The following is a 15,066-nucleotide window of genomic DNA, read 5'->3' on the forward strand; positions in this document are numbered from 1 at the left end:
AGACCTAGATCAGAAAGATCTTTTTATAAACCCCACAGTAATTTTACCTCGGGACAAACCCAAAATTAAGAGAGCGCTTCTGGACTGGAGAGCGACTCGTTAAGCAGCAACTGAAGCGACCAAACGCTCAGCAATTGCCCATGACCTTGTGAAGAGCACGGAGGGCATGGAACCATACCTTTATCTTATGTATAATGCTCAGGAAAGGTTTCTAATGTCTCGTTTTAGGCTCAATATTTTACCTAATTTATTAGCTAAACCACCAGGTTTTACATTATCAGTTGAGCAGAAGGGTGCCTGCGGCTGCGACAATAGGTCTGCGCAGGACACCCTTCACTTTGTACTTTTGTGTTCTTTTCATTCAATACCTAGGCATAGTTTTTTTGGTGGATATTTTAAAACAAGCGAAAGTGAGACATGCTGAAGCAGTTCTACTTTTCTTGCAAAGGGCGAATGATCCCTGTTCTCTGTGCTGTGTAATGAATTTTTTGAAGATGTCATTAAGACTAAGGAAAACAAGAGGGTCGCCTTGATTACGGACCTTGTAAAGCTTCTTAAATTATTTGTACAATTATGAGTCGGGGTCTAGATAATATTTAATCATGTTTTATATTGTGTATATATATGTGCTTTTATGGTGTTTTTTTATTCACCGAATAAAGATCCTTTGATTGATTGATAGTGATGAGCAGATTGGTTAGTGGCATAGGATAGAGTTATGTACCGTTTGTAGATGATTGTGGAAATATGTGGTAGCTGGGATGGACAGTTGTATAGGTGTGGTTTGTGGGGTTTTGTAGTGGGTGCTGAGACATTGAATTTTGTAAAGGGTAAGTTTGTAGTAAAGGAGTGGAGTAAATGTGCTGTGAGTGTGTTACTCTGGTTGTGGATGTGGGTGGTGTTGGGTGGGTGCTTGTGCATATAAATGGGAGCGCATTTCTGGCCCTAGTACCACCCAGTGTCAAACAGGCTCAAAAAGACAATTGTCTTTGCCCTCTCTGCCCTTAGCCCCAATGTTCGGGGTGAGACACCCTGAACCCTGGCCTTAAATAGCCCTAGGAACCAGGTGACCCCTTCGGCCAATGGGAACCCTAGCCCTAATCAATCACACCACTATCCCTAGTACCAATAGGAGAGCAAGCCCTTACAGCCAATCACAGCCCTAGTCCCAGCATCCAATCAGGCATGAAACCCCAGCGCTAGTCCCAAACCTTATTTCCAGCAGCCAGTCATAGAGGAGACCCTAAACCATATGTCCAATAGAAAGTCTTACTCCAGCCATAGTCCCAAGCCTACTGACAGCAGTCAATCATACAGGAAACTGTAAACCCTACGTCCAATAGAAAGCCCAGCCAAGGAACCAAACCAAAACCCTTAACCTATCCACCAATCATATCAGTAGTCCTAAGCTCTACATCAATAGAATCACTGACCCAGGAACCAATCAGTACCCTCAAATACCCTAACAACGAGAACACAAAACCTAATCAAATAGAAACACCAGATGCAACTACCAATAAGTGCACACATGTATAATCCAACAGCAGCCTATATAAGGTCCCTGCAACCACATGCAATGATTGCTGGCCAGGGAGTTGGAAGCTGATCCTCAAATTAGAATCTCCTAGGAGACAGACAGGCTCAATCCCCACTTTAGAGTTCTGCAGGTGAGGGCCTAAACAAACATTGCCCTCTAACAGTACTGGTTGTACAAAACTTTACTCACTCTCCAAGCCATAAAATGAGTGAAAAGCCCCTACAAAACACAGCATAAACAGCTAAAAGATGCTTACTGTTGTCTCAGAGCACCCCCTGTTCACTCTCCGATGTATAATTCCTCTGTTGCTAAGGGAGAAAAAGTGTGGGAGTAATATGATTTCACTCACTTGCTAACGCAAAATGGGAGCTGTGGTGGATTGCTTAGCACATAGATCTGAGTACAGAGCAAAGGAGAAATTAGGAGGCAAAAATAGGCAGTCACTGGCAATGTGAAAAAACAACAGATATTGAAATGCAAATCCCACAATTCAAGAGGTAAAATGAAACAGTCATGGCCAAGTAATAACCACAAATTTCTAAACAAAACAGGTGAAGAAAAATACAATCACAGGCAGGTAAAAAACGTACATTTTTAAACTTTAACAACCACAAGCAAAACAGGTGAAAATGATTCAATCAAGGGTACTGGAGAATCGCTTTTTATTTTCAGAAATGAGACAGCACTAGTCTGCCTTCTTATGAGCAATAAAGAGGCCTTTAAATCCTGTTTTTTTTCTTGACATATTTGCAGTCTGTTCAAGGACAGGGGTCAAATGTTAGTTTTTTTTTATTAATTGTTGCTTATCTGTTCCTGGACAATTGTGTTTAATTTTCATTATTTTGTTATATGTTGTGCTTTTTGTCAAGTGAGTTGTCTAACTATAATTGGGGAAAAAAGGATGAAAAATGTCAGTTTTTTTCTAACAACATTTAAACAGCTTGTAAATAAATAGTACAAGTATATCTAGAATCATGAAATAATTTTTTGGGGAAATTCAGAAGTGTGATGCAAACAAAGTTTTACATAGGAGCTTAACAATCAGCACATTTTAGTTGGTGAAGTGCAAATGACAAATATTTGCAGAAACTCGATTTCCAGACATTGTGCACTTTATAGTTTTAAAATAACATGTCAGTGAGAAATTCTGTGGCAATTTGAATGTAAAATCTGCTGATTGCAAATGACAGTGTGCTGCTATTTTATGCTTTAGTTATGTATTTAATAAAAGTAACAGTTTTAAACATGATTTGAGAAATATGCCTGCCCCGGCGCTGATGACAATACGGTTAATGAACTGAGGAAAGTCAGCAGCCACATGTGTATCCTATATGTGGCTAGATTTGTATTATATACGGAACAAAAGTTTACACTATTCAATCAAGTTTTCGGTACAGCATCTATGTCTAAACCGCTTATTTGAAGGTGCTCTTGTGTGATCAAGAAGAAAATGGCATCTGAGTGAATTAAAATAATTGTCCAGGATCACAATTTTGAACCAGTTTATGGGCCAAGAGCATTATAATTAGGTAGAGTAGATTATTTAAGTCACTAGACCTGCAGGACTAGTAAGGTTTTAGGATTTTTTGAGGCCTGTATAAGGTATGGTTAGGAAGGGATGGTATATAAGGTTAGATATGAATAGCTTCCACAGAACAGAGAACTCAGCTACACAACTGCTTTAACATGTAAACATACAGAAACTTTGTGGGACATACTGTTTGGGTGGAATGTTGGTGGGTTAGAATGTGAAACATGGGAGGAATCCTCAGTAAGAGGGGTGGTCAGCGGCAGCTGTTTAGTGACAACTCCATTTCTGGATGTGTTGGATTTGGCTCCTCTTCTTCTACTGGATGCTTCTCTGGAATGAATACTACCTACCTGTTTCACCACTTGTATGCCTTGAAAAGTTGTAATAATGACTACACCTGCACGTCTAGTGACTTAATAATCTACTCAACCTAACTGTAATGGTCTTGACCCATAAACTAGTTTCAAATTATGAGATCCTGGAAAAATATTTTAATTCACTGAGCTGCTATTGTCTTCTTCATCACATATGAGAGCACCTTCAACTACAAAAGTTGTTTATCTGCTGCTCTAAAAACTTTGATGTAATAGACTAAGCTTTTGCTCCATCACATTATGAACTTTCTCTTATTTTTATTTTTAAAACGTTGTAAATTAATTGCACAGGAGGTTTTTATGATTGTTTATTGGTGTAATGATTTTAACAAGACTGAACACTGGAACAAACTTGAATTTGAACTTTTGCCCCATATATAAAAAAATTCTAACTGCATATAGGCTACACATGACTGCTTACTTGCCTCCTCGTTCATTAACTGCATTGTCATCAGGATTGTTTCTCAAATCATGTTTAAATACTATCACTTCCAATAAATACATACCTGAAGCATGAAGTGGTAGTACACTTATTTACAATCAGCAGATTTCCCGTTGAAATGGCCACAACATTTCACACTCACATGTGGTTTTACTGATAACATTGTATAGGGTACAATATTTGAAAAATGAGTTTCTTCAAATATTTGTCATTTTCACATCACCAAGCAAAACGTTCTGATTTGTTTTGCTCCAACTTAAATAGTTGTATGCAACTCAGTTCTGAATTACAAAAAAAAACATTATTCGGAATTCCTGACATATTTTTAAATAAATACCATGCGGTTGAGTAGCGAGGCTGCACAGAGAAAAAAGGTTTCCCTCATTTGCATGGAGCCACCTGGAGGCATTTCGTTGGGCCTCTGTAGAATATCAGGGACCTGGGGGCTTTAGCAGGTGAGTGTAGTTTGGCATCAACCGACAACCACTGCCCTGCCACAGCAGAATAATTAGTTCTCTGCATTTACCTTTGCATGCCTGGGGCCTATACTATAGACCGACAAATTGAGGTGCCTGCTTGCACTGCCTTGGAAGACTGATAGCTCAAGTTTAGAATATCATATTACCATTGGGCGGAATACTCTAACAGCTTTATTAAACTTCTGTATAGTGTATATGTCAATAACACTTATTAAAGGGCCGCTCTCTCTCCCTTATAGGCCTGTGAGTTGGGTCTGGTAGCTACTCATCTATCTAAAGCATTAGCTGATAAGCAGGAATTCTACCACAGCACTGGATAGAGCAGGAAGTTAAGGCACTTGTGCTGGTGAGTTTAGGATTGTGGAAAGATTTGGTTCATACAGTTCCCCAACAACACTCAACAAGCAGTGATCTTCAAAATTGTCTACTGCAACATACTTAACCACCACACCCTCACCACCTCTGCCGGAATAGACAAGGCTCCTTTGCTATGTTTGTCTTTACTGTGATGTTTGGATTTTTTCCAATCGTATGACTTCTTCAGTGGTGTAACATTGAGGGCAGCTGCAGCACCAAAACTCTGAAAATTGTTCCAGCGCCAATAGCTTGGGTGCCTTTATAGGACATTTCCATTCTTTCTGACCTGGCTGGGTGCCTTTGTGTGATGTTTCCATTCTTTCTGGCCTGGGTGCCTTTATGTGAAATTTCCATGCTTCCTGGTCTGAGTACAGTCTGAGATTTCCATGCTTTCTGGCCTGGGTGCTTATGTGCGACATTGCCATGCTTTCCGGTCTGGGTGCTTATGCCAGGTCATCATTTATGATTTACTATGCTTTGAAAGTTAATACTGCTAAATAATACTGCTAAATATGTAATGGAAAATTCTCCCCCCAAACACCTATAGCAGTCATTAGGATTGCTTGCTACGCACCGCATGGGGGCTGGTCTAACTTAAGCTTAAACGTGAGGCAAAGTTTAAAGACTTTGTGTGTCTTTCAAGTGAGCGCTGCAGGGCAGGCAGGGATATGAATTGGAAAAGACCTGAATTTGGGTAAGTAAAGTAAGATCCATGTGGGTTATACTTGTAGTCATTCATGGATGGTAATAGATGTGCAGATGCAGATATTTCTTTGATGCAAACTGCGAATAAATATTAATTGTGCCTGTTACTTAAATGAATTGACATCACACTTGTCTATTGTGTTTTCTTTCACTTTGATTCACAGAAAAAACACACACTGAACAGAAGATTTCAAGCTACTTCACAAAATGTAAGCCCAAAGATGATGAGGAGCCTGCTTGCAAACTTGCTAGAAAAGACTGTGTACTTCCAATGGATGAAGGGAACAAGGAAGATGATGAAGTGCAAGAGAAGGCACTAGATGAGAGTGACATCACTACTAGCAGCAGTGTTCTCACCCCTAGAGAAGAAAAGACACAAGATAGTCCTCTTAGAGATGAGCAGCATCGTGCTGTGAAGATTGCTACAGAGACAGAGGAAATACCAAGCACTAGCAAACAGTTTGACATATTATAACTGAAACCACATTCAGACAGAGTTTTTAGGAGAGGCATCTGTAAAGAAGTACGATGGGTCCAGTAGAGTGAAACAGTTTCTTCTTTATTTGAAGTTACAACAGAAGAATTGAAATGTCCTATCCAAAGGGCACCCCTTTAGTCACCGAACTGTGAACTTCTATACCTAACACACTCTAACCAACATAAACACTCTAGAGCATAGAAAGCTTCTAAATAGAATTGTTAGGGCAAATGCTCTGCAGAAACAGGTTACATACTAACTACTACACACCTTCCGTCTACACATTAGAGAAAACTTAAGAAACATAAAACAAAGAAAGTTCAGTGCAAAACAAAGTCCCTTAATGCTTCAGGGACTATATAAGTGCTGGAGCTCCAGCGTAAAGGTGACGAAGTGTCAGGGAACAGAATGGAGCGAATGGTTTGGTTTGACTACCAGAACTTATGAGAACAATGCTTTCAAGATTATATATACGGCCATCATCAAGTTTAACTACATTACAACTTTGTCACCTTAAAAGGCAGAGATTATTTAGAAACAGCAGACTTCTGCAGATAACATACTCTCACTCTGTCGCCCACACGTACATCTGTGTGAGAAACAGCGTGTACTGCATCAAAGTTCTCTTTTCTCTTGATGGACTTCAGTTTCTGGGTTACCTGCTAGGGTACTACATCATGATTCACAACACCTGTACAGTTCTCATCCAAGATTGGAACATATAAGTGTTGGGACTCTGACCCCTAAACAGTTCAAATTCTTTTTTACTCGTAATGGAGTGAGGCGGGAGACACTAGACCATCTCTCTCTCCACAATCTCAGACCTCCAGTCCCTGCCCTGAGCTCTAGCTAGTTGGATAGACTATTTTAGCACCCGTTTGAACCTCTCCACTATGCTGTTTGTTTCGGGATGATAGAGAGCACAACGTTTGGCCTTGATGCCTCTCTTTACCAAGAATACTTCCATCTATTTCCAGACCAATTGTCCATTAAAAGACATTCAGGCAGCCCACTCCTCACTCAAGTTCTTTATGCCAGTCCAACCTTCTGCAATAAATCTACACACTTCACAGACCACAGCATCAGTCTTCTTCACTAATCACATCCTCCATGATCTCACACACTTTGTACTCATCACCCTCCCATGAACTTTCTGGGTCATCAGACACGTCACCAGATCGTTTAGGAACTAGGCGAGAGAGATAGTCAGCGACTTTGTTATCTGCACTGGGTATGTCATTTACAATAAAGCAATAGTCCTGTTAAGCAACCACCCACCTACAAATCCTGGATGACACCGCATCTAAGCTCTTCTTGCAAAACAGGTCTTGTAAGGGTTTGTGGTCGGAACGAACCACAAAAGAGCTTCCCCAGAGGAATTTTTGTTAACTTCCTGATGGCCCAAAAACGACATAAAGCTTCTTTTTCAATTACTGAATACTGTACCTCAGGACCCACAAGTGCCCTAGACAGAAACTTAAAAGCTATTACCTTACCACACACTAAGTCTATAGCTCCTGTGCTCCATATTTACAACACAAACATTGGTGCATCAGCTTTGTATTTGGTGGAGTTGTGGGGATATGCCAACCTGGAAACTTTGGTGGTGGGACAGAATAGATTTCTAAGGTCTTTAGTTGGCCTCCCTCAATCCACCCCTATAGTACCCCTTTTTCTGGACCTGGGATGTAACTCAGTGAGAGATGTGGCACACTATAGACGTTTAGCCTATTGGAGGAGGACCTGGGTTATACATTATACCCAGGCCCTGTTAGAAGTTAGGGATCTGGATGTCAAAGGCAAAATTGGGGGGTTAAGTTGTGTCAAAAACCTACTACGAGAGCTGGGCTAGGGCCATTTATGGACTGCCCCCGCTGGAAGTGTTTTTCCAAGCAAACAGAATTTAAAGTTAGCTTATTGAAAATTACTCAACAATAAACGCTTTGCATCTTGTTTTAGTAGCGTTTTGACCACGCAACAGGGAATTATTTCACCAATTTAGGGTGGGCTCTCTGTCTATAAATTCCTTTACCATCAAATGGAATAATACAAGTAGGAGGCTATGTCCTTTCTGCCTACACATGATTGAAACACTCCCTCACATTTTCTTTGTGTGTCAAGCCTACATCAAACCAAGGCGGACCTGGCTGAAACCTGTTTGTTCTAGTTTAGGCACCAGGTCCAGCAGCGAGGCCTTCCACATCCTAAACACGTTACTGGAAACTGCAATGTTCTTGGGCTGGGTTTGGGTGATTAGATGGCAAAAACAAAACGTTGTTGTAATTGATGATATGTTTGCTATTATGCATTTCCTGCTTAGCGTACCTATTCCCCTAGCGAATTTCTTACAATGTAACAATAATTTTCAAAAACAAGGTTTCCAAACTATGGGTTTGTGTTTAACTTTTTAAATCTATTTTAACTCTATTTATTGATTGTTTTTAACTGGGTTTTAGTTTGTGCAATAGAGTAACCCGTTGTTTAATTATGTTGAATTGTCCATCTTGCCTCGAATGTTTATGCTGCTATAACTTTTATGATTTTTTTACAAATCGAAATAAAGTTTATAAACTGAAACTGAAGCTATTACCTTATCACCGCACCCAAACCCTTAGAATTGGTATGTGTAATCAATACAGACCAGGCAGTAGTGTGGATACTTTGAAGAGAGGGTCAAGCAAATATTTTCAGGCTGATAGCCTTTATTGACATAGACGCAAAATATTTTGCAGGTCTATTACTGGAAGAACTCACAGAATGGGCATCAACAAGGGATTAATTTCTACTAACCAAATATATATATATATATATATATATATATATATATATATATATATATATATATATATATATATATATATATATATATATATATATATATTCACAGAAAAAAACATAGGTTATAGTGGATATATAGTTAGGAATTTGCATTTACAAAACCTTGAAAATTCAATGAAAAAACCATTGGTTTTAGGCCATATATAGTTAGGGATTTGCATTTAGAAAACCTTATTTTACTCGCATAAAACCATTGAAATTCCATATATAGTTAGAAGCGCTAACTATATATCGCGCACCCGCAATCCACTGCTGATGATGTCACATATTACATCATTCATGACATGGTTAGTGACATCACTGATGACATCACTGATGACATCACTGATTACAACATCCAGTGACTGTATGTTTCTGTAAAGTTAAAATATGTTTTACATATTGAAGAATGAGTGGATATATAAGTGTCTGGATGAAGGATTTACTAGGTGCATGACTGACTGATTGAGTGAGTGATTAAATGTGTCTCACTGAGTGCATGGGTTAGTGACTAAACTGTTTTAATTTGTGCATCATTATATCTGTTGTTCTACAAACTGCTGCATATGTTGATCAGTAGCTATATGAGTAACTGTATGGGTTATTGATTGGTTGTCCAAGTATTTGTATGGGAAACTGAGTGTGTGTGTATGGGTGGCTGGGAGGTGTGTGACTCTGTACATAGATGTGTGAGTAGTTGATTCACTATATGTATGGATTCAAAAGTGCATGTGGAAACAGCTGTATGGGCGGTTGACTGTGCATGAGTGTATTAGTGAGTGAATGGATATCTCAGTGCTACATGTCAAAGTAAGTACATATGTAAAACACAGTACATGTGAGAGTTGACATCTATAAATAACTGTGCATAAGAGCCAGTGAATGTGTGAGTGGCTGTATGGATCATTGTGAACATGTATCAGAGATTGTATAAGAGAGTAAAGTAAATATGTGTTAGTATATGTTTGAATAAGTAAGGTGTGTATAACTGTATAGTTGAGAAAATGGAGGTGTGATTGATTTTTGGCATAACTGACTAGGTGTGTGAGTAACTCCATGGATGAGTGACAGTCTGTGACTGTCTGTTTACACTGATTGTATCTAAGGTTATATTAGAGTCTGAAGAGGTTCATGGTATTATCACATGAATGATATCATCAGTGATGTGATCAGTCATGTCAAATGAGATGTTATCAGTGATTTTATCAGTGATGTCATTTGAGATGTCATCAGTGATGTCATCAGTGATGTCACTAACCATGTCATGAATGATGTAATATGTGACATCATCAGCAGTGGATTGCGGGTGCGCGATATATAGTTAGCGCTTCTAACTATATATGGAATTTCAATGGTTTTATGCGAGTAAAATAAGGTTTTCTAAATGCAAATCCCTAACTATATATGGCCTAAAACCAATGGTTTTTTCATTGAATTTTCAAGGTTTTGTAAATGCAAATTCCTAACTATATATCCACTATAACCTATGGTTTTTTCTGTGAATTTCATTGGTTTTTTAATAGCAAATATGAAAAGCTTTAAAATGTCAAGTACGTGATAGATAAAAACATTTTCGTATTTATGCACGCTGATGTGCTTTGAACGCTGCACCCCCCCCCTCCCCTCTTTTCTCTTAGTAGTACTCTCTCTTTGCAGATAGTGAACGGTAGTTAACGCAGGCCTTTGCCCCCGTTGTAATCCGTCGTGCCTGCTTGTCTCTCCATTTGATTGATTGTTATCCAAGCATTTACTGTTTTAGAATTGGTTCTCTTTGGTTCATTCTCTATTTACAAACAAGCACAAAGTCGCAATACTCTGTTTAGTCTTTGCAGATAGTGAAAAATCGTGTAAAAAAATAAAAGTAATCGAGCAAAATCAGTAGGCCACTAATTGGATCTCTTTTTGACCTCGCTAAAATAGAAATATTAGGAACAACCCTTCATGAGAAATACGAAAATAGTGAGATGAACTGAGCTCCACACCATGAGGGCTGCAAGACAGCTCGACTCCGTCACCCACCCCGCCCAAAATAACGACAAACCCTATGCAAATATTAAAAATATAGACAACACACCAGCAAAGAAACAGGGTAAAACATTTTATTAAATAACTATTTACATAACTATTTTATACTTTTTATTGCCCGATCCGGCTAGCTCAATCGATCGAGCATGAAACTCATGCACTCTGATAGCAAGCGTTGCTGCTGATGCTATGCAGACCAAAACTGGTTTTCAGTTTGTACATTTTTCTAGATTTTTCAATCCAAGGTTGGTTGACTTTGTAGAACGATGGCTTCAGATTTTCAACATACGGTGTGGTGGCGCGGACTGGGAGGGGGCGCTTCGCTCCTGCCCCCTCCCCAAGTAAGATTTTCATACGTGAAAGTACGTTAATGGTTTTGGTCCCTGAGTTGCTTCAATGTCACTGCCATTCTCAAATGGCATAAGTTCTGGATGTTGGGTGCCATAGTTAAGAGTTCTGAGCAGTGCTTGTAACACTGTCTGAAGCTTATTTCCACCTACTGCAGCTTCACTATTCTCAAAGTAAGTGAGTGTCGTTTGTGGACCTGACTGCATTAGAAAACAATGTGATATGTTACCTTCCTAAACAGCTTGACGGAGGCCCCTGAGGGGCGGTGTGATGGCCATGGACTCGGAGAAGACGCTTGGCTCCGACACCCTCCCCAAGTCTTATAGCACTGGTGTAGCCTGAGATCGCCCCCGACATAGGCGGCCGGCTCCCGGGGTCCGGCGGAACTTTTTGCCTTTTGATGACTCTTCAATTCTGGACCTTGTCCCACAATCCGTTTGACCTGAAGACACGCTGTAGTGGGGCGCCCCTTTACCGTTTCAGTTGCCATTCCGCCCGCTTTTGCTACACTGTGCCTCTTCCACCATTCAGCTGTTTACCGCCCGCTCTTGCGACTACAGCGTCTCGCTCATCATGTAGTTCAGTTGCTCCCGCTCTTGCGGTGCAGCGATAGGCGGCTGCCACAGGACTCTCAAAATGGCGGCCGGCTCTTCGGTTTTGGGCCTGGTCCACTAAAATGGCCCTGGGACACCTTGGAACTCAGACGCTTCCCTGATAGGGCTTGGGTCCCATTCTCGAAAGCGTCCCCTCAGCCTTGAAGATTCTACAAAAGTCTTGGGGGCCTCCGACTCCCGCAGGCTTCTGGTGGGGAGCGGCTGCCATGATTGCTCGTGGAATGGCCACGACGGAGCTACGAGATGGTAGTGCTCTCATGCTGACGCCAGCTTTAGTCTGAAACATCCAGAAACACTGTAGACTACCAATTCGATCAGTTCCGGTAGCGCCCCAACATGACCCGGAAGAGAAGAACTTGCCCTCCCCTCTTTGACTGAAGGTTCTTGTTGCCTGTCCCCTCTGTTGTCATTTAACAGAACTTTTTGGACTGCTGAAAGGGGTTGTGTTCCGAACGCTGGTTGGTGGAGACATTTTGACTATATTCTTGACCTACGTTGTCGCGTAATGCGTTATATGACACGCCGCGTTAGCGCACCCGGAAGTGATCCGAGGCGCGGCGCGCAGCGCGTAACGTAAGCATAACAGGTCATGTGACTTGTTAATAAAACTTTTCATTGGTTCATTTTACTTTTGTTATTTTAATGATGAAAAGCTTGGTCATATGACCTAAAAATTACGCTTTTTATTGTTTTCGAACATTATTTTTTTTTTAAACATATGTTATAATATTCCAGGCTAATGTACTTTCCCGGAAAATTTACAACTGTCCTGCAAGTAAAATATATTCCTTTTTCGAGAAAAAGGGCGTTTCTTCCTTCCATGACGGAGCCGTTGAGTAAAAGAGATTCGGCCTGCTGTCTTAGTCGCCGATACGCCTGATTATCAGATTCTTATCGATCACTTTATGTTGCAGAAATGAAAAACACAACTGCCCTTGACCATTTATCTTTACTGCGTTCCTACATATTATACCTTTTATCCGTCATGTAATTGGACTGCTTTATTTCACTTGCCTTTTACTGATTCGAAAACAGTGACTAAAAGTAAAAACTTTACCAATGTAAATACTACTACCGTGTTTTGTTTTAAAAACCTTTATTGTGAAAATGTCAGTATACAAATACGGGCCTATAACCACGTGGGCCGGCCACGGAGCAAACTGAAATCGTATATGATGAGGAGACATTTACACTGTAGAGGAACGTAACGAGCGGGCCATTAGGTTGCAAGAACAAAGGTGTCTAACAGTTGCGGAATCGGTGGACGTACATTTTGTAATTAAAATAAGACAGGGCCACTTACAATAACATTTTCTAGATATACATTTGCGGGCAAGGAGTTACGAGTCCCATTTATACCGGCGCCATTTTGGGCGAGGCCGGGCAGGTCCAAGATATAGTCAAAATGTCTCCACCAACCATCGGCCAGACCAGAACCCCTTTCGGCCCTTTATGCTACAAGATGGTGTCTTCCATTCAGAAAATATTGTTGGCAGCATTTTGAAAGGAAACAGAAACAGCCGTTCTCCTAGTGAGTTTCACATTGTTACATTTAGGAAGAATGTTGAAGAGTAGTATGTAGAAAATCTGAAGCCATTTTTCTACAAACACTCAATCAGACTTGGATGGAAAAAAAAATCCTGAAGAATGTACAAACTGAAAACCAATTTTTGTCTGTATAGCATCAACAGCAACGCTTGAGTCAGCTTTGTCAAGCCGCCATTTTCATTCAATCAATAGCGTCCCCCTGCACACATTCAGGGATCTGGTCGTGTCTTCAGATGAAACGGATTGTAGGAAAAGAAGCAGAAAGGAAAAGGAAAAAAGTTCCGCCGGACCTCGGGAGCCGGCCGCCTATGTCATGTGCGACCTTTGGCCACACCAGAGCAATAGTGAAGCTGCAGCAGGTGCAAATAAGCTTCAGACAGTCTTACAAGCACTGCTCAGAACTCTCAACTGAGGCACTCAACATCCAGGACTTGCCATTCGGATCCTGGCGCCTTGTGCTGGTTCCGACCTATTCACACATCGGTCCACTACTGACATCACCTCATAAGCCAACGGGGCACCCCACGCCGACTTTCGGCGCAGCATTTTAGGATGGCCACACCAGTGCGGCAACTTGCTGGACACCACCTCGGTGCCATCCGGATCTCGGCGCGTTCGAGTCACTGTGCCGGAAGAGTGACCGGAACTCAGCTGACCACGCCGTCTTTCGGCGCAGCATTGTAGGATGGCCACACCAGTGCGGCAATTTGCTGGACACCACCTCGGTGCCATCCGGATCTCGGCGCGTTTGAGTCACTGTACCGCAAGAGTGACCGCAACTCAGCTGGACACGCCGACTTTCGGCGCAGCATTGTAGGATGGCCACACCAGTGCGGCAATTTGCTGGACACCACCTCGGTGCCATCCGGATCTCGGCGCGTTCGAGTCACTGTACCGCAAGAGTGACCGCAATTCAGCTGGACACGCCGTCTTTCGGCGCAGCATTGTAGGATGGCCACACCAGTGCGGCAATTTGCTGGACACCACCTCGGTGCCATTCGGATCTCGGTGCGTTGTGCTGCCTTCGGCCTATTCGCACATCGGTCCGCTACTGACGCCGCCTCACGTGCCAACGGATTTTTTACGCTTTTTGTAGCCCTATGCCGCATAACAGGTCATGTGACTTGTTTATAAAACTTTTCATTGGTTCATTTTACTTTTGGTTTCCTAAAGATGGAAGGCTTGGTCATATGACCTAAAAATAACACTTTTCATTGGTTTAGAACATTTTTTTTTCTCAAACGATGAAAGCCCCACCTTGTTTCTGGATCATTCAGACTGAAGCTGGCGTCAGCATGAGAGCACCACCATCTCGTGGCTCCGTCGTGGTCATTCCGCGAGCAATCATGGCAGCCGCTCCCCACCGGAAGCCTGCGGGAGTCGGGGGCCCCCAAGACTTTTGTAGAATCTTCACGGCTGAGGGGACGCTTTTCGAGAATGAAGCCCAAGCCCTAGCAGGCAAGCGTCCGAGTTCCAAGGTGTCCCAGGGCCATTTTAGTGGACCAGGCCCAAAACCGAAGAGCCGGCCGCCATTTTAAGAGTCCTGTGGCAGCCGCCTATCGCTGCACTGCAAGAGTGGGAGCAACTCAACAACATGGTGAGCGAGACGCTGTAGCCGCAAGAGCGGGCGCAACTCAGCTGGATGGCCGCCACCTGGGGAGGCCCGTTCACGCCGCCTCCCCCACGCCCCCCCCCCCCGGGCCGCCGCACGCCAATTTTCGGAGCCGCATTGTAGGATACCAAAACCAGTGCGGCAGTTTACTGGACATCACCTGGGTGCCATCAACATCTCAGCGCGTTCTGCTGCCTTG

The sequence above is a fragment of the Lissotriton vulgaris genome, chromosome 6 (assembly GCF_964263255.1).
Source record: "Lissotriton vulgaris chromosome 6, aLisVul1.2, whole genome shotgun sequence".
NCBI lineage: Eukaryota > Metazoa > Chordata > Amphibia > Caudata > Salamandridae > Lissotriton > Lissotriton vulgaris.